Raw genomic sequence first — 19,665 nt, forward strand, 5'->3', positions numbered from 1 at the left:
CTGAAAATACTCAGTATTCTTTATTTTTCTTCATCTATGTTGAGATGTCAATATGTGAAAACAACTCCCTAGTGGATAAACCCAGATTTGTGACCAACGATTTGAACACATCCAAAATGCTGTGTAAAAAAACTTTTATGAATAAATATATCAACGTAATAAAAGGTTCTTCCATTTCAAATAACGAAAAAGATTGCGAATAAATTTATATTTACTTTTTTTTAACTGTTAAAATATGTTAAGCAGTGCTTTAAAATATTTTTTTGACAATTGACCTACTGTCCAAAAATGATATTGATCCATTTTACTTAACTAACTAACATTTATACATCCATTTTACTTCGTTGCCTGAAAATTTTACATGTACTTTTCCTTGATTTTTTTAAAATGAACTTATACCATTGTACAATAGTTAAAAATATTCTATTCGAGCAATTAATAAAAATGATTTTTACAACATTTTGAGTGTGCCCAAATACTTGTTCACAAAATCAGGATTATATCCAATTACAGGAGTTATTTTCATATTATTTTTTGACATCTTATCAAAGATGAAGAAGAATATGGAAGAATATATGATTAATTTTTCTTCATCTTTTATGAGATGTCAAAAAATAATAATTAAAATTCTACTTACGGAAACGTCTAACCGTCTTGCAAACAACAAATAACTTTCATTATTTCACCATCATAATATACCAATAACATATGTTTACGTAATGAGTATTCGTGTGATAAATTATAGTCTACTACGTATAAATACATAAAAATCATCACTTTCTTATAAATAAAAATATAAAATTGTTTTTACTTTTAATTTTTTTAATTTTCAAAACTATAAAAAGGTAATCTCACACCACAAACCATATAATCATCACCTCAACTCGAGCTAGTCCGATTTGGAAGGCGAGACGGTGTTATGTGTGCGTTACCTTTGGAACTCCATATAAAGAAATAGGAACGATATTTGCTTGAAACGATGCGATGGCGATTCGTTTACGAGGGGCTAGATGTGCCAAAATCCTAAAACTGTCATTTTTAACCAAATAAAATGAATGAATTAATTTGAAAATCTAATTTTAAATAAAAGACTGATTAACAAAATATTTCATAGCATTAAGTGATCGGCATTAACTTGTGGAATGACATGTTGACTTAAAAAAACAGTAGTTTAATAGGTACCACTTATTGGGTAAGTATTATTTCATTACACACTAGTTTAATCGACAGGTGATTAGTCCAACTTAAATATTCAAAATATTATGATCATTTTCAAAAAAATATCTGCTCTTATTTCAAGACAAGTTCAACCTGGCTATGTGTAGCTATGGGTCAGTCCGGTTACATAGAATAGAAAAAAAGAGACTTTTAATTATCCTATGCTAATAGATCCACACTTCAGCAACTGTCAAAAAACACGCTGTTCGCATGTAAAATTTTAATATTGCGTGTGTTGATGTAACTTTCAATAGATGGCGCAGCCATTGCGGTAAAAAACCGTTTTGAAAAATGTATGATTTATATCTATCACAGTGGAAATCAACTGTCGAAGAAATAAATAAAACACTTACGTTTTCAAATCCAATGTTCCGACAAAATTTCAAAGCAATTGGTAAATAATTAAAGGAGATTTCAGATTTTGATTTATTTTTCATTTTTATCTACAAAGGTCATGAGTCACTGTTATAAGTAATATAATCAGCGAAAGTACGTTAGTATCTACATTTTGTACAATATTGCAGTTAAAACTGCTTTTTTGATGCGTCACACTTTTCGAATGACCGAAATAAGATTGACGTTTAAATAAGTAAAAATTAACAGTTGGTAAATAAAATTATTTTAAATCAAGAACAGTATTTTGTTTCATTAACATCAAAATTTTTCGTCAAAAAATTTTACTCATGTCGTGTGAAAATGTTTAAAACTGGAAAATTCGATGTGATTAAGAAGGAAACTAATAAATACCCGTTAGGTTCAAGGCGCGTAGGAGTGATAAGTGATTTAGACATTACTAATCGTTATTCTCAAAGAAACAATAACTGTGAAAGAAAAGACCTTATTCACCAAGAAAGTGCTAGTCAGCTTTATTCGGCTGTTGAACTTGCAGGTACCAAAGTCATTCCTTGGCACCATCGCAGCATGCCATTCGCTGGACCTAAGAGTGAGAAAAAAAGGAAAAATTTTGTTAAAAGAAGAAATAAGAAATTAAATAAAAAGAAAATCAATTATGGACAAAGACGTCAAAAAAAGAATTTAAACTTGAAAAAATCTGCAACTCTTGTCAAAATCAATGTTACATTCTTTATGGATGACGATAATTTGCGAAAGAAGCCTTAAGTGCATCAAACCAAAATTGAAATAATGTGTTTGTTTTTATGACATTTTTTTAAAATAATGTAGCGTCAGATTTTTCAAAATATTTGTGTTATGTGTAAATACATAATTATTACTTACAATAAAAATACTTTCGAGTCAAATAACTGAGATAAATTTAATAATTTTCATTAAAATATATATATATATATATATATATATATATATATATATATATATATATATATATATATATATCGTCGTCGTTTTTAAGAAAGGAATGTAAGGCTGAACGAGGAATAATTGAAAAGATTAGGAAGAGCTCTTTGCGGTGGTATGGACATGTGGAGCGAATGGATAGCGAGAGAATGACTAAGTAAATATATGTGGCGAATGTGAGAGGGAAAACAGAACTTGGACGACCGAAAAAGACTTGGCACGATCAGATCAATCAGAACCTAAAATCTGGCGGTGTCAAAAGTCTGCGTAATCGGAGGGCATGTATGACTAGATGTATGGATGTGAAGGAGGCGAGGAGTGTATGTCAGGACAGAAGAGTGTGGCGTTCCATCCTCTCTGCCTACCCCTGCGGGGAAACGGCGTGATGGTAGTAGTAGTAGTAGTAGTATATATATATATATATATATATATATATATATATATATATATATATATATATATATATATATATATATATATATATATATATATATATATATATATATATATATATATATATATATATATATATATATATATATATATATATATATATATATATATATATATATATATATATATATATATATATATATATATATATATATATATATATATATATATATATATATATATATATATATATATATATATATATATATATATATATATATATATATATATATATATATATATATATATATATATATATATATATATATATATATATATATATATATATATATATATATATATATATATATATATATATATATATATATATATATATATATATATATATATATATATATATATATATATATATATATATTTATATATAAATTAACCTACCTGGGTTTGTTTGTCATAGGGGTAAGTGATACAAATTATTTGTCTGTTAATTTTTATTTCACATTTCCCTAGATTAGTACTGGAAGAGTAGAACTGGTAGTTTTGCTTTCATATAATAAATGATAAAATTAACATTGCATCGATTTGATGCAATGCGTGATAAACATTTTAAAAAGTTGTCTGAATAAATCGTGATAGAAAATCAAATAATTTAAGCAAATGTGTCGAATCAGCTCACATTTTGATACATTTTAAGTTCAAACAACAACAATGGATTTTTTTTTCAAAATACTAAAACTAGAAATCGTATGTATAAAACTTTACAACGTTAAAACTTTTACAGAGAAAAAATCTTTCCTTTTACGAATATACAATTATTAACATTGGTGTCCCGATGAAAAATAAATACGTAATAATTTCAAAGATTTGACATTTCAAAAGATGTGTGTTATGAAATTAGTATGCAGTTATTTTATCGCTCATTTGAATAGGTATACAAATTTTTACATGTCATGAGAAGGCCTTATATTTACCAGGCGGTCAAGAAAGAGTTGGGGGTATGTTTAACCTTTCGTTTCTGCGAAAGCTCTATTTGTCAGGCTCCGGCGCTGCCTGGAAGGCTTTGGTTAGTCGAACGCGATTCTCGCTCGTGACGGACGTCATCCTCGTACAACGTGCGATATTACGGTCGAATTTCGTAAGGGATTTACTTCAACTTTATCCGCTTTACGTGATTCAAATATACAATACTAGCTGTGTCTGTGAATACGTGAGCTTTTGTGTTGCATTTTATCAAACAAATGGTTATTAATCATCGGAATAAATGTGACATTATTTTTATTAGAAGTGAATTAATTAATTAATTATCATTTTCGGTGAACCAATCAAAAGAACCATGCTTTAATTTTAATTTACAGTATAATCTACTGTGTATAGTAATATTTATTTTCTTTTTTATAATAATTATTTTCTATTTTACGTGAGAGTCTTAAATAATTAATGAGAGTGATGTGACGAAGATGTGAAACTTAAGTTTATAACTTTATTTGACATACGATATAATTTTCTGGGAAATCAAGGATTGAGGCGTTTATAAAGGTAATTAAATTTTTACTTACTTTAAATTGTACTAAATTGTATATATATATATATATATATATATATATATATATATATATATATATATATATATATATATATATATATATATATATATATATATATATATATATATATATATATATATATATATATATATATATATATATATATATATATATATATATATATATATATATATATATATTATATATATATATATATATATATATATATTTATATATATATACATATATATATATATATATATATATATATATATATATATATATATATATATATATATATATATATATATATATATATACATACAAATCTTATTTTAATTTATCTTTATAGAAAATGCACCGGCGGAAGTGGACTAATTTATATAATACTGTATAGAATAAATAAATAAAATAGTTTTAATTTAATAAATTAGTTTTATCTTCTACAAAAATGTGGTTCATAAACATGTGGAGTAAAAAAATAAATTTGGGTTATTCAAATTTAACATTGGCAACATTAAAAGAATATAATCCCCCTAAAACTCGTTTTGTAGAGGGGTGGTTTTATGAAATATGCATGACAAAACTTATCTAGGAAAATATTTCATTATTTTTGACGTTTTGTTTTCGAACTTTCAGTAATTTAGTACTTTAACTAAACTAAAATTTTATGTTATAAATATGTATTTTAATAACTTTAAACTAGAACATGGAATATTGAAAATATACACGTTTTATTCATATTTTTTTCTACCTACCACATTTTTCAATGATCGACTAGTGAGCGCTTTTGGCTACCGTGTTTAAAGTATAAAGTTTATTGTGGAGAGGTGATTAATTATTTTTTGACATAATACTTTTAGAATAAGAGTTTTCCAGTACAGATCCCTCCTTCAAAATAATTTTATATTGAAATAACTCTCTGTTTTATTGACACAGTATCCCGCACACTATTACAAGGCGAGGGAAGATGTGAAGAAAATAGTGATGAACATTTTTAATTAAATTTATTATATCTTTTATAATTTCAAAGGTGTTTTTCTACATTGCATTATATTTTTTAATGGTCTGTTAAAGTGAAGCATGTAGAACTGAAAATCATTATTTTAAAATAAAAATTTACGTGGTAAATACTACTTTTTTTAAATAAATCTACAAATTTCTCACGCGTGTTTTGTTACACTCAGCATCTATAACAAATATTGTTAACAACATTTTATCGTAATTTAAATTCATGCTGTATGCATCAAAACACGTGTCGTAAAAGATTTTGTTTAAATTATTGAATTCTCCAATCAACATTTTTATTGTTTTAAATGGATAGATATAACCATACTGTAACTCCTGAATCAGCTTGTTAAGATATAATTTTCCTTGTATTTTAAATCCCAATCAATAAGTTTTATTTTAATTTGAAAGAAAAAATCTGCGTCACTTAAAGGCATTTTTGTTGTTGGTAAAATCGAACTATTAAAATATTTTTTTAATAACGATCTCTAACGGATAGAATTTGAAATGGAAATACTGATAAATATTTGTTAATATGAGTTCATTTTTTTTACTCCTGTCTACACCTAACGGTGCATAGGGAATTGAATCTGATGGACGTGGGGATGTTTATGTATATTAGGGTAGGTGATCAGTCTTGCGCTTAAGATTCTTAGATATGCATTATTTGACATACATATATACGATAATATTTGATGGAGTACATATGACGTAAGTAAAGTAGAATAAGATAAACGACATCATTGGTCTTAGTCATTAGTTGATTGATTGATTCAACTGGTATAGGAACACTTGTAAAGCATAAATTGCATCTATATTTTTGTATGTAGCGTAGGAAGGAAATGTAACTTATTCAAATATTCAATACACAGAAAAGGTGGGAACTTGGTAATATTTCGTACTCGGGAGTAATAAATCAGATGCCTTCCAACGCTTTTCTTCGGCTTATGTATTTTTTATGCCATAAAGTGGAATGCCTTGAAATATGAAATTTCGCATTGCCGGTGCTTATTAAAAATTGTCATAAAAATGGCGGCCTTTCTGAACAGGTCCACGGGATTTATTTTTTAAATCTGTTTTTTTTCAAATTTTCTTTTGAAATGTTTCATATTTTTGACCTCGTTTGTAGTATTGCAGTTACGGTAAAGAGTCTCCTGAAATATTTTCATTTAAAAAAGACGGGTTTTAAAAACACCCACGGCAAAAATAATATGCAAATTTTAATACTTTCGAATAGGTTGTGATTTTCAATGAAGTGGATGGTATGCAAACACTACAAAAATAATAAAAAACGCATAAAATATTAATTTAAAGTAGAGAAGTACAAAAAACTATGGATACAACTGCAATAAAAATATGAATTTTCAAAAATGTTTGAAAAATGAACAAGAGTATTCAAGCAAAAATGTGATCATAAAATTTGGATTGATTTCAGGAATCTCCTGTTTTGTTTTAATTGGTTTGTAAGGAGACTAAAAGCCTTTCTTTAGTTCGTGATATGCACAAAAATACAAAGAAAATTTGGAGCTTCAGCGAACATTAAATCCGTTTTTGATTTGAGGAACGTAAGAAATTAATTTTAAAAATTGTTTCCATATATTTTCTTTTTTTGCTTGCGCATATCATGACTTTGAGATTATTTAACATTATTTTATTGGGTATTGGGGTCATTTTACATTATGTTATTAGAATTTATTTTACAAAAAACATCTTTATGCACCCAATAGGTGAATATTGAATCGTAAGAACTTGATATTTTCTTGATCGTTTGTTGTATGAATGCAACATCAGTCCTGCATATTCAAATCCTTCAAATACATAGTTATGTAGGGTGATATAAAATATATCCTAGAGCGTTTAATCAGGAATATTTATTTTGACCCCTCTGGGATCGAATCCGGGAATTCTAGCATGGTAGCAAAAGCTAAGCACTTAACTATTGATGCGGACAAATACATAAATACGGGTAGATATTTAAAGGGTATTGAAAGATACGAAGATATTTTTTGTTTGGAAACCAGTTGACTTTTCAGGATCCAATCGATATCAGCCCATTCGAAATCCTGACAGCGAAAAATCCTAACATCAGGTTTGGGTAATAAATGATATTTCGGGCTAAAGGTTGTAGGTAAATTGGGTAAATTTTGGGTGACGGTGAAAATAATTATGAGTTTAATTTGTAAAACTATTATTATAATGGAAAGAAATGTGTTTGTTCTAAGTTATATTAGATTAAATCATATAGTTTTCTTTATCTTAAAAATAAATATTGAGAAGTTTTAATTAATATCACAACATATGTAGATGGTTTTAAAATTTAAAGGGTTTCAGGTCAAATCAGATGCGGATCGTTCGTGAACTGCTGGGTTTTAACGATCCGTTCGTGTGACCATTTCACCGACGTTTTTCACTGGTTTACTGGTTTCCATATTCATTGATTTACTGATTCACCGAGTTTTTGAATCTTAAGTAGTACAAAAACTGTAATTTTATCATAAACAAAAAAGTGTCAAAAAGGTAAGGTCATCAATCAGCCTTGCACTTTAAGTATCAGTACAGGGTAATATTAAATAAATATTAAAGTAAAAAATTACTTGTATTTATTTTTACCTCCCTGGGAATCGAACTCAGAACATCCAGAACAGTAGACCCCTGGCCCTAAGCATAACAATATAGAGACAGAACTAACATAACAAGATTTTGAACTGTATTTTTTTTTAATTCCTGACAGGGAAAATTCAAAACAGAAGTTTAAGAATTTCAAGTATTTAATTTAAAATATATTTAAATAACTAAATATATTGAAAATCTTTACCGAAAACTTTGACAAACGTAGATGCCTATTTGCCTAATTCTCCGGCTTATAAAATAAGTTCATTCTCAACCTTATTTTGCAAATAATTTATACCCAACGAATTCTTAAATACCTTTATAATATCATTTGAAGGACTCAGAGTAAGAGAAAGCTTGCAAAAAAATACAATCAAGAGTATGAGGAACAAATTTACGCAGTAAAAACCAGCCGACTTTATGATACGACACTTCGTAGAAGTGGTAACTTTTTTATTACTTTACTTTCGGCCAAAAAACTGTGATTGCTTCGTGTTTTCGGGTTTCTGTAAGTGAATTAAACGCGAAATTAAAAATGGATGACGATATTTCAAAACTCAAATAATTAAAACATTTGCTTAAACTTAACCATGTTCAACTGTATTCATTAAAACTTTTAAATTTTGTTTACTTTTAACAATAAAACTTAATTTGTTTCAACTTTTAGATCCTGGAAAATTAAAACATTCGTTATTCACTTCCCGTTTTTTGTTAATACAAAAAAATGATGTTAGTGAACGATAGTAAAATGGATATTTTATTAAAATAAACACTTGAATAATCCACTTTATCGAGTTTTATTTTTATTTACGACTAATTTCGAAAACGACAATTGTTTTCATCTTCTGGTACAAATTAAATCTTCTGGTAAAATGAATCATTAAATGGATCAAAAGTGACAAATAACATCGACATGACCATCCTAACCCTTATGGTGCACAGGGCTGTGTTACATTGATCATTAATTATATATTACAAATAAATAAGTCGAGATGGTACTTCCTCAGTAAGTCCTGCGCTTCAAGAACTAGTGCAGAGTGATATTTAATAAATATTAGAGCAAAATATCTCTTACATTTATTTTGAGAGCCCTGTTAATCAAACCCAGGTATGGTAGCGAATCGCGCTAACTACTACACTGCGGAAACGAACAAAAAATGACGTACGGATAAAAAAAAAGTTTTTCAGAAATTTATTTGCAAAAAAATCCTTACTTCACCACCTTCGAAATTACACAAATCAATCAACGATTTCACTGATGGTCAAATTTGACTCTCTGTCTATTAAATAAATTAAGATGTCTGCATTTATGGAATATTTTCTGATTTCAGGTTCGTAATGTTTTTTTTTTATAAAGAGTAAATTAATTCTTAAAATCAAATTGAAAAAATGCGTAATGTCATCAAATTATTCGTAAAATCTTATGTACATACATACACTCTTGTATGTAAACAATATATTTATATATATTTATATATATATATATATATATATATATATATATATATATATATATATATATATATATATATATATATATATATATATATATATATATATATATAAATATATATATATATATATATATATATATATATATATATATATATATATATATATATATATATAATATATATATATATATATATATATATATATATATATATATATATATATATATATATATATATATATATATATATATATATATATTATATATATATATATATATTTATATAAATATATATATATATATATATATATATATATATATATATATATATATATATATATATATATATATATATATACATATTATAACTTATTTCGGTTAGTATTATAATTAAATTTCATCTCGTGCAGCTTTTGAAAAGTATCACATACGATATCTTTGTTTGTTTAATACACATACAAATTTTCCACCGGAAAATTCACTTAAGGGGATTAAATTCCGCTGGAAAATGGATTATTGAAAGCAGCACACTTTAATGCGGGCATTAAAACGCTCACACTCGTTTTAGTCAATATAATATTATGGCTATAGCATAAAGTATATTACTACTCTACCGAAAAACTCGGCAATCTTCTTATACGGTGCATAGTGGAAAGCAGACTGCGAACTAGTGCATCAGTTAATTAGAACGCCCTAGATTTAAATGAATGCAGAAGGATTACCATAATAATTCGAAAATGCAAGAGTTTTTAGCCATGAAAATCATATTGATAGTATTAAAAAAAGGTTATGTTGAATCATGAAATGAGTCAATGTCGAATATATTATTTAAGAAGTTGAAGAAAAAGCTCAATTAATCACCTTACCACATATACAATCAGAAAATGACTTAAAATTTAAGTTCTGTCTTAAAAATATAAAATTTCAAGTAATTTATATAACATGGTCCATCACATTAATATGTGTGTATGAATGTGAGGAAAAACGATGTTTAATATTCGAATGGTAATATAGATGAGATTATTATCAATAAAATTAAGTTAGGTGTGTTGAAATGGTTTGAGCTGTGAATTGAATGTGTGAAAAAAGAATAGTATTATAAATTTGTGAGACGAATGTGGTTGATAATAGAATCAGTAGACCAAGGACAGCTTGGTCTACTGATTCTTCTTCATCTTTAAAAAATCTTTTGAATAAATCTTTTTTAATAGTTAATAAGATGAACAGATTAAATCGTGGGTAAGTATATTTAACCCATCAATCAATCGGTGTCTTTAAAGTAAACGACTCCCGACGTTTTAATTAATCGAACGTTATTTTTAAGAGTCCTGCCTCTTAGTGCTGGATTCCTCTTTTTATTCAGGATGCCCGATTTACTGGAAGAAAATCATATTCACTTAGCATTCATCAATAATCTCCTCGGTGCCCTTTCTTCGCCCCAAAGTTTCCCCAATTTCTATTGTTGAGTACGTTTTGATCTTTTGTTATTATCGGTACACTTTTCGTTTTGCCCCCTTAATTCATCTGCAACCTATTCAGAAAGGAACCTTATCAATAGATTCTTTCCAGGAGATGATTTCTCTGCCTTTTAACAAGCATTACATCCAAGGATAAAAGGACTCGGGTCTGGTAATTCCTTTATAAATATTTGAAGTCGCATAGAAATATAATGTGTTTTCACTCCATTTGCTTTCAGTTAGAATTACGGATGAGAAAAACATACAAGATTTATTTACAAATAGACTAAAAGAATGAGAAGTTATTTTTTTGATAAACTAAACTGAAGTTTTTTTTTTGAAATATTATGTTTTGATATTCTCAATATTATTAATATTTAAAGCATTTATTGTGTTGTTAGTCATTTATACTTATTTATTTAATGCAAAAATGTAAATAATTTAAGTATATAATCACTCACCGAGATTTTTATGTCTACCGGTTTCGAAACGTACCCGTCTCTTCGTCAGGACAATCACTACCACAGCATGCAAATAATACCACACTTCACCACCATAGCACCAATTACACACTTCAAACTACACAAAATATTTAACATATGCGATTTTTGGTCGACCCGAAGACCAACATGCACTAAATGTTTCAGCACAAACATGCGCTACGAGCCGAGATTACATGTTTAATCTCGGCTCGTACATGTTTAATTTCGGTAGTTCATATTTGTCGGCTATAATGTGACTTCCGAATCAATTGATAAAATCATTATATTTTTTAGTCATTGCTCACTTCTTTTTCTTTATGTAGGTATATGTCAAGTCCCTCTGACATCGACTATCACTTGAGAGTAATTGTCCCTTTCCTGGGCAACTCTACTCAGCATGCTTATTTTATTTTATATTTTTATACACCATATCTCACACAAAATATTTTAAGTACATATGTCCTTAATAAGTTCAAAAATTAAAGCTTAAAATGAGTGGTAAATATTTGAGCTTTTTGACGTGCGTGAATGGAATGATTATTATTATTATAGCACATTTCTTGCTCGGTCGATTTGTGGCCGTGACGTCATAGGGAAGACGGTCGGCTCCTGCGCCGCTAACCTTTGTCCCTGGTCAACGGCCTATTCCCCGACTGTTGAGGCAAGCTATTTATAAATTTTATTTTTAACTTTTCATAAAATGAAAAAAATCCACTTTATTTATTAGTATAACAGCCGTGGATTCACATTTACCATCCTGACTGTTAATATTTTTCAAATATTATGAGTTAAATTATTAATCGAAAAGAAAGTACAAAAATCAATGAAAGATATTTTCAGGCATTTTGTAGTAATTAACCCAAAATTACCGGACATTTTTACAATTTCAGATGTACATCTAATCTGTGGGGAGCACCGAGGCAATTCATGTAAAGAATGTAGTGAGAATTAGAATGTAACTTAATTTCATATAAAGTTACTTAATTTCATGAAAATCATATAATTTATTTATTGATTCGGCATTAACTTTGTGGAATGACATGATTATTTTATTAAAATTAAATACTTGAATATACCACTTTAATGAGTTTTATTTATATATACGACTTGTTTCGAAAACGACAGACGTTTTCATCTTCTGATACAAATTAAAACTAACAAACAAAAATATATTTAGGTGTATATAAAGGTATACGTAAAAATAAAAAAAAATCGTATATTTAAATAAAACTCATTAAAATGGTATATTCAAGTGTTGAATTTTAATAAAATTCATATAAAGTTCTCATTAAAAATATTGCACTTATTTTTTTTAAATGCTTATTTTAACGTTTTAGTAAAATTTTAGTGTTTCTTCGTTTAGTATCGTCGTAAATTTTAAGATTAAGTCCCGAATTAAGGTACATTGAAACAACCCTCGTGATCTGAAAAAAATCGGATACATTTTGTAATACGGAACATAAAGGTTTTATCTGTAATAATATTACTTGTAATTTATAACTCTACAATTCCAACACCAAATGACAGAACTCACATTTATATTGAAAATGTAAAAGCGTTCTATCACATTTAAAATTCTGAACATTTACATACAACATTCATACGCATACTTATTTCGTGAAAGAAAACAAAATTTAAGTGAAACTGATGTTAATCATGGGTCAAATAACAGTGATTATTGGACAGCATTTAAAGGGATCAATTAAACCATCCAACAGGTTGTAAATCCTGTAAAAATCAAACTTACATATTTCCATCTCAATAATTCCTTCTTCCAATATTTCTTCACATTTTTAAAATTTATATTATTTAAGTACCTTATAATAATTTTCGTATTTTTTTTAAATAGCATAATCTGACTTCGATATAATAATTTTAAAAATCATTAATTCCGACTATAAGTGTATAATTGCCAAAAAAAGTGATTTACGAATATAAAAAATTAAAATAAATTGCATTAAAATATATTCTCTATTTTATAAAAATCGATTTCAGAATGCGATTACTTAGTCAATAATTTTTAAGCGAAATTGAGTGTCAAAATAATATCGTTTTATGGGAAATGGAAACGATCAATGCCATCCCAAGAATTTCGTAGATTTGAAAAATCCATATTTGCACGGTTATTTTAATTTACACCAAAATATGGACAGCGATTGTAGATTTGGCGGTAGGATACTAAACATGAAAGAAAAATAAATTGAAAAACTCGAGAACTGAGAAATTCTGAGAAAGAAAAAGTTTGAAATGAGAAACCTTTTGGAAAGGCACAAATCAATGGTGAACATCTACGCATAAACAAATCTTGCATTAAATATTATTATTTTATGCCTGTTAAATAAAGTATTTTTTTTAATAATGCAGTTATTTACAAACTCAGAAAACAAATAATAATATTAAAAAACACCTATCCGCACTCCAATAGTGCATAGGGCACTGCATCATATAAGCGTAGTGTTATCTTGATCGTTAACACATGAAGGATCGTTAACCCATGAACGTTAACACACGGAAAAAGAAATAATATATTTGAATAAATTATTTCCTTGGTTAATTAATTAAAATACTATAACTTTGTATTGAAATTTAGGGAAACTATTTGTAAAAAATAAAAAATAATGCTATACATTTAAAATTTATTATGCACAATAAACACATATGGTATATATTGAAACAATAAATGATTTTTTGATATATTATTATATATTCTTCACAACCACGAGTTCAGTATATTTAAAGTACTCCGAGTCTGTAAAAATAGAATAAAATATAAATTACTTTCTCTACGCTAGGGCTGTAATATTTATACAGGATCGCTGTTTTCTTTTCATCAAAATAAAAGCTAAAACCCGTAATTCATTTCGTGAATATATCTCCGATCTGAAAGTTTATTCGGAAGGGTGTTTGGAAAAGATCAAAAATCATTTGTCTTCGTCTGGTTAGCTCGCGTGTAAAAAGTTTTAAGTAATACACGTATCATGAGATCCAATCAATCCTGTATAGGAAAGTGCTCCGGGCCACTTCATTCAATGTTAAAGTTCAACCCGAGAAAGATTATTTTTTACCATTTTATTTTCGATACCCTCCTCACATACGAGTATAATTATGTTTCGCCTTAGGTCTGATATTTTTCGCCACAAAAGAAATTTCGCGCATAATTTCGCGCGATACGTTAAGTGGGAAAACTTTTGTTAACAAAAATTGATTTTCGATTCCATTAAAAGTATTTTGGCAAACATGAATAATGTTTGATATTTCTTGTTATTGTCAAAGAACGTATAATTTGGAAATTGTAACAAATATAATGGCATTATTTTATTACCTTTTTTACTGCTTTTTATGAAAAACTACAAATTTACCGAATGTTTAAATTACGGGTATGTCAATTTGAGCCTATTTTCCCTGGAAAAACATGACATTTAAATTATTTTTATTAGTTTTTTTGGAAAAAAACCTTTTTTTTATTCACATATTAATTTTGCCATATATATAATTACAACATCTCATTAAAGATGAAGAAGAATTTGGAAGTCTGGGCATTTACGGGGCCGACGACCGTCAAAGGCTGGTTTGAGTGATCACTTTATATACGTGTAACATTCACCAATTCTACCCATTAAAAAATAATATGAAAATAACTCATGTCATTGGAGATAATCCTGATTTTGTGAACAAGTATTTGGACACACTCAAAATGTTGTTAATATAATTCCGTATTAAAATAAGGTTTGTGTTAGATAAAATATTGCATTTAAATGTATGTATTTAAAAGTTATTTAAGCATTAAGTAATATATTATAAAACGAATATATTTGGCTAATTTAAATATTACAATTTTTCATTTCTAGGAGTGGTATACGATAACTAGTATTGAAATAAGTACAAAATTAAGGAATGCCATTTTATTTTTTGTAACCGTAGTTGTTAACAGTTACGAGCTGATTTCAATTTAATTTAATTTTTTTTTAAATTGTAGGAAAAAGATATTTAATTAAGGATTATATTTAATTCATTGTATTTTTTTATTGAAGCTTTAAATCTTGGAGCTTTATGCTTATAATAAAGTTAATATATTGGATGGCGTTGTGACCGATTGAAAATATCTAAGGAAAAATAAATTGACCTGTCATTTTCCCAACAATGAAACTTACATTATACTATGTGTAATAATGATATATTGTAAGGTTTCATATAATAAAAATCATGAATAACATTTTTTGTAATATTTGATCCGCAATGGACAATTTCGTATAGAAGGGATGATGGAGATTAGTTAATCTACCCTTTCGAAAGATGATTGATCTAGAGTTTATAATCTGATGAAAGTTTCACTAAAGACACGGCCGGAAGATGATGTCTAGTAGCATCAGATCAAAGCCGATGTTTACCAACGATTTCTCGTATGTGCGAATAACGATCATTATATTGTGCTTTCGTGAGAGTGCTTTTTTAATAAAATTTTCCAATACCTTATTCAATCAATATAAAATACAAAAGCTTGGACATAAAGCATCTTTAATATTTCTACTGTCATTTTGTATTGATAAAAATTATGTGATTATCAAAATTTTTCATTCACACGATTGTTTTTAATGAATATTTACTTGAGTCATATACTCATATTTATACAGTTTTTTATGCATAATTTATTGAAACCGTATAAGAAGAGTAAAGGATATGTTATATTTTATAAAGGTTTATATCAAATTCAGTTTATTGAAAACGGAAAAAGTTGTTAAGAACAGAATTTCTTTAATAGGTATTATAAGTATTCAATTTCCTGAACCAATTTCCGTCGAAGGATGAAACGTTTAACTCGGTAAAAAGGTCAAAGAAAATATTATACATTTATGTATTATACAGTACAGTCTACAAAGCCTAGCATTAAAATATGAATAGTAAAAAATATAAAGAAAAAAATATTAGACATATTCTTTGATAAAACATTATCCCATAATTCTCGAAAAATGGTAACGGGTAGACTTTTTTTAAGAAAACGTAAAACGAAAATATTCGAAAATGATAACATTTTAACATTGATATTTTAACATTACGCATCATTTTTAAACACCATTTGTGTAGCTAAGTTTAAATTTAATAGTTGTGTGCTTGGAATATTGAAGAATGAAGTTAAAATGATTAGTACGAAAAGTCATAAACTCGATCATTTAGAAACAATAGAAATTCATAAAAAAATATATGGTAAATAAAATTAATCCATAGTTAAAAATATGGAAAAAACTAGAGCCTCCCCCCAACTATTTTTTTTCCTTCTGATAAAAAATAATAAAAAATAAATTAAAATAAGTAACAGCTCCCACTTTCTCTTCATCTTGTCCTTGTCACAATAGATTTTAAGAAATAGTGGTAAATACCAAGAAAAAAATATTAATAACTTATAAATATTCCATAAAATCAGTGTCATTTAATATTTGATAAACGTTTTTCCGTCTTCGTAACGCAGTGGTTAGCGCATTTGATTTCTGTGCCCCGTGTCTTTTTATTTTTCTAGTGCTCAAAATAAATATTTTTATTTTCACTCTTAAATTTATTTAATATTACCCTGGACAGGTACAAGAAGCGCAGGACAACCTTACCTTCATGCAATAAACGATGAAGATAATAATAATAATAATAAATTATCAAGTCAATGTTCTATCTAACATTGGGTGCGGATAAACGTTATAAGAAGCATTGCGCCCATTTTATATATAATATGTTTACAAAATAAAAGCATCGCGAAAAAAAATGTTTAATGTTTTATTTTTCTTTCATTAATTGATTCGGCAGTCACTTTGTGCTAATATGTTCATTTTATATGTAAGTTTTACAAAGTGAATAAAATTGATACTCGTTTAAGTAAGTAAATACCATAAATGTGGTATTTACTAAGTAAAACTTAAATTATAAATGGATTTACTTTACATTAGCATATTCATCAATGGCCCCCTTTTTCAACTATTAGCGGGTATCTTATTGTTTCAATACTGCAATAAGAATTTAAGCGTTTTCTCTAAAGTGTACAAATGATAGTTAAAGATATAGATATTTCATAAAATATCAGAAGAATGTTTTTATTAAAACAATCTTTTCTCACGCAAAAATAACTAATGATCGTATAACTGCGGTAGTGCTGCGGCAGAAAATAAATCGTTCGTCCAAACAGAAGAGATTTTCCGAACATTTCTACCGTCATTTTTCTTTACCCGTTAAGAGATTCTCTCGTTATGAGAAGATATAAATTTAAGGATTCGGTTTTAAGTAAGCCGTGTCAGTACAAGGTGATTACGTCATAAATTGTCTAGGCCCGGAAGGAAAGGTTCTAGGCTGTGTTCAAATTTCAAATGGCTCTTATGGGTGGAAAACTCGTCCGAGCTGACATCCTCGCCCTAATTACACATCACTTTAAGCTCGTCTTGACAGCTTTAATCAAAATGTATCTCTAAGACTAATCCGAATTATAGGTCTTATAGTTTTAGCATTTATTCATCCGATTCTCGAAATGTGACAAGCACATTATGTTTGTATTGCGTTATTTCAACTTGTTATAAATCCAAGCATTTTGTTTTGAAAATCAAATACTATTAATCATTGGAAGCTTTGTAAAACATTACACGCGATCATAATTAAGTACACATAATAACTTCACTAGATTTATGCTCTAAGTTATTCAGTATTCAAAAATTATAAGAAAAGAAAATGGAAGTCTTTCAGCATATGTAAATATAATAAAAATAAATGTATATATATAAATATATTTATAAATATATTTAAATAAATATATATATATATATATATATATATGTATATATATATATATATATATATATATATATATATATATATATATGTATATATATATACATATATATATATATATATATATATATATATATATATATATATACAAATGTGTGTGTGTGTATGATATTTAGTAATAAACCCTGTAATTGTCTAGTTACATTGATCTATTAGTCTTTGTGAGCAATTAATCATTTACCTTTCAGTGCTTTTAACGCACTGAAAAATAGACATCTGAGGAATGAAATGAATTTGTAAAAAAAAACATTCATAACTATATCAAAATTCAAAAAAAACTGGTATATTTAATAAACTTTATCAAACTAATCTTAAAAATCAATTCCTGAAGATGACAAGGTGCTTGTCAAAATCGGTTGGGAAAAAGTAACAAAAATAAAAGTGGTTAAAATCAAAGATCGAGTGTTCTTTTACAACTTTCAATAACCAAATATATATTTTTTTTTTAATTTCAAGGGATTGATTCATGCAGTTCTTTATTTTTATCGCTTAAATTTGATGCACAATGACTGAATAAAGACGTATATTAACTAAATTTAATACAAAATATATTTAAAATTATAGTTTTAATCACATGCATTCTGCCTAAATATTATATGAAATAAAATATTTTAACATCTTATTTATTATTGACGTGTTTTCAGTACTTGAAGAAGTAAGTAGTATAACAGTTTGAAGTTCAACCAATTTCGACAATTCAATCATACTCCACAGAAATTTGATACTTGTTTCTTCTTCAACAAATAAAGAAAATACAATGTAAAATATTCAACGTAAAAAATTCAATATAATATTCATTCAATAAATATCTTTTTTCCTTTTCGCGTTTTACAAGATTATAAATATTTTTCCATCAATTTGGATAGAATTATGAAAAAAGGCAATTTTTGTTTATCGGGGTTGTTTTTTTCAATAACCATTCAATTTTCACGAATATCGAATCAAAATTGGAATTTCTCTAAAAAAAACTCCATTTCTTGCAAAGGAAAACCGACGATACTGCCATAATGAGTAAATCCAGTATTAGATTAGGTATAACACTGGTGTAGGTTATCGCAAAAAAGGTCATTATCGCTTGAATCGCTGGAACTAGCTAATATAGAAGAGATTTCCTTTTATGTTTCGTTATAACGTTTTTCTTATAAGATCGAATAAAACGTTCTCAATCTGAAATTAAGATCTTGAGTTATGCTGATTGTATTTTAACATGTGTAATATAAGAAACTGCTTGAGAAAATTTTCTATTACATCTAGTATTTTCAATACTAGATGTAATAGAAAATGTATTGAACTTTGGTTTTACATTTTGAAAATAATCATAAACCTTAATATTGACTTAACTTCAC

The 19,665-nt window shown here is 27.0% G+C and overlaps 1 pseudogene across 1 annotated transcript in view; it reads left to right on the forward strand.

Annotated features, from left to right (window-relative positions):
• Positions 1-3,824: 3,824 nt before the first annotated feature.
• LOC148303420 (fat-like cadherin-related tumor suppressor homolog) overlaps positions 3,825-19,665 on the forward strand; it is a 253,885-nt pseudogene continuing 238,044 nt past the window's right edge. The window contains exon 1 of the transcript XR_015838491.1: positions 3,825-4,482. The product of XR_015838491.1 is annotated as a fat-like cadherin-related tumor suppressor homolog (transcript). The remainder of the gene's footprint in view (positions 4,483-19,665) is intronic.

The sequence above is a fragment of the Brachycentrus maculatus genome, unplaced genomic scaffold (assembly GCF_059751285.1).
Source record: "Brachycentrus maculatus isolate JH-2025_06_01 unplaced genomic scaffold, ASM5975128v1 h1tg000369l, whole genome shotgun sequence".
Taxonomy (NCBI): Eukaryota; Metazoa; Arthropoda; class Insecta; order Trichoptera; family Brachycentridae; genus Brachycentrus; species Brachycentrus maculatus.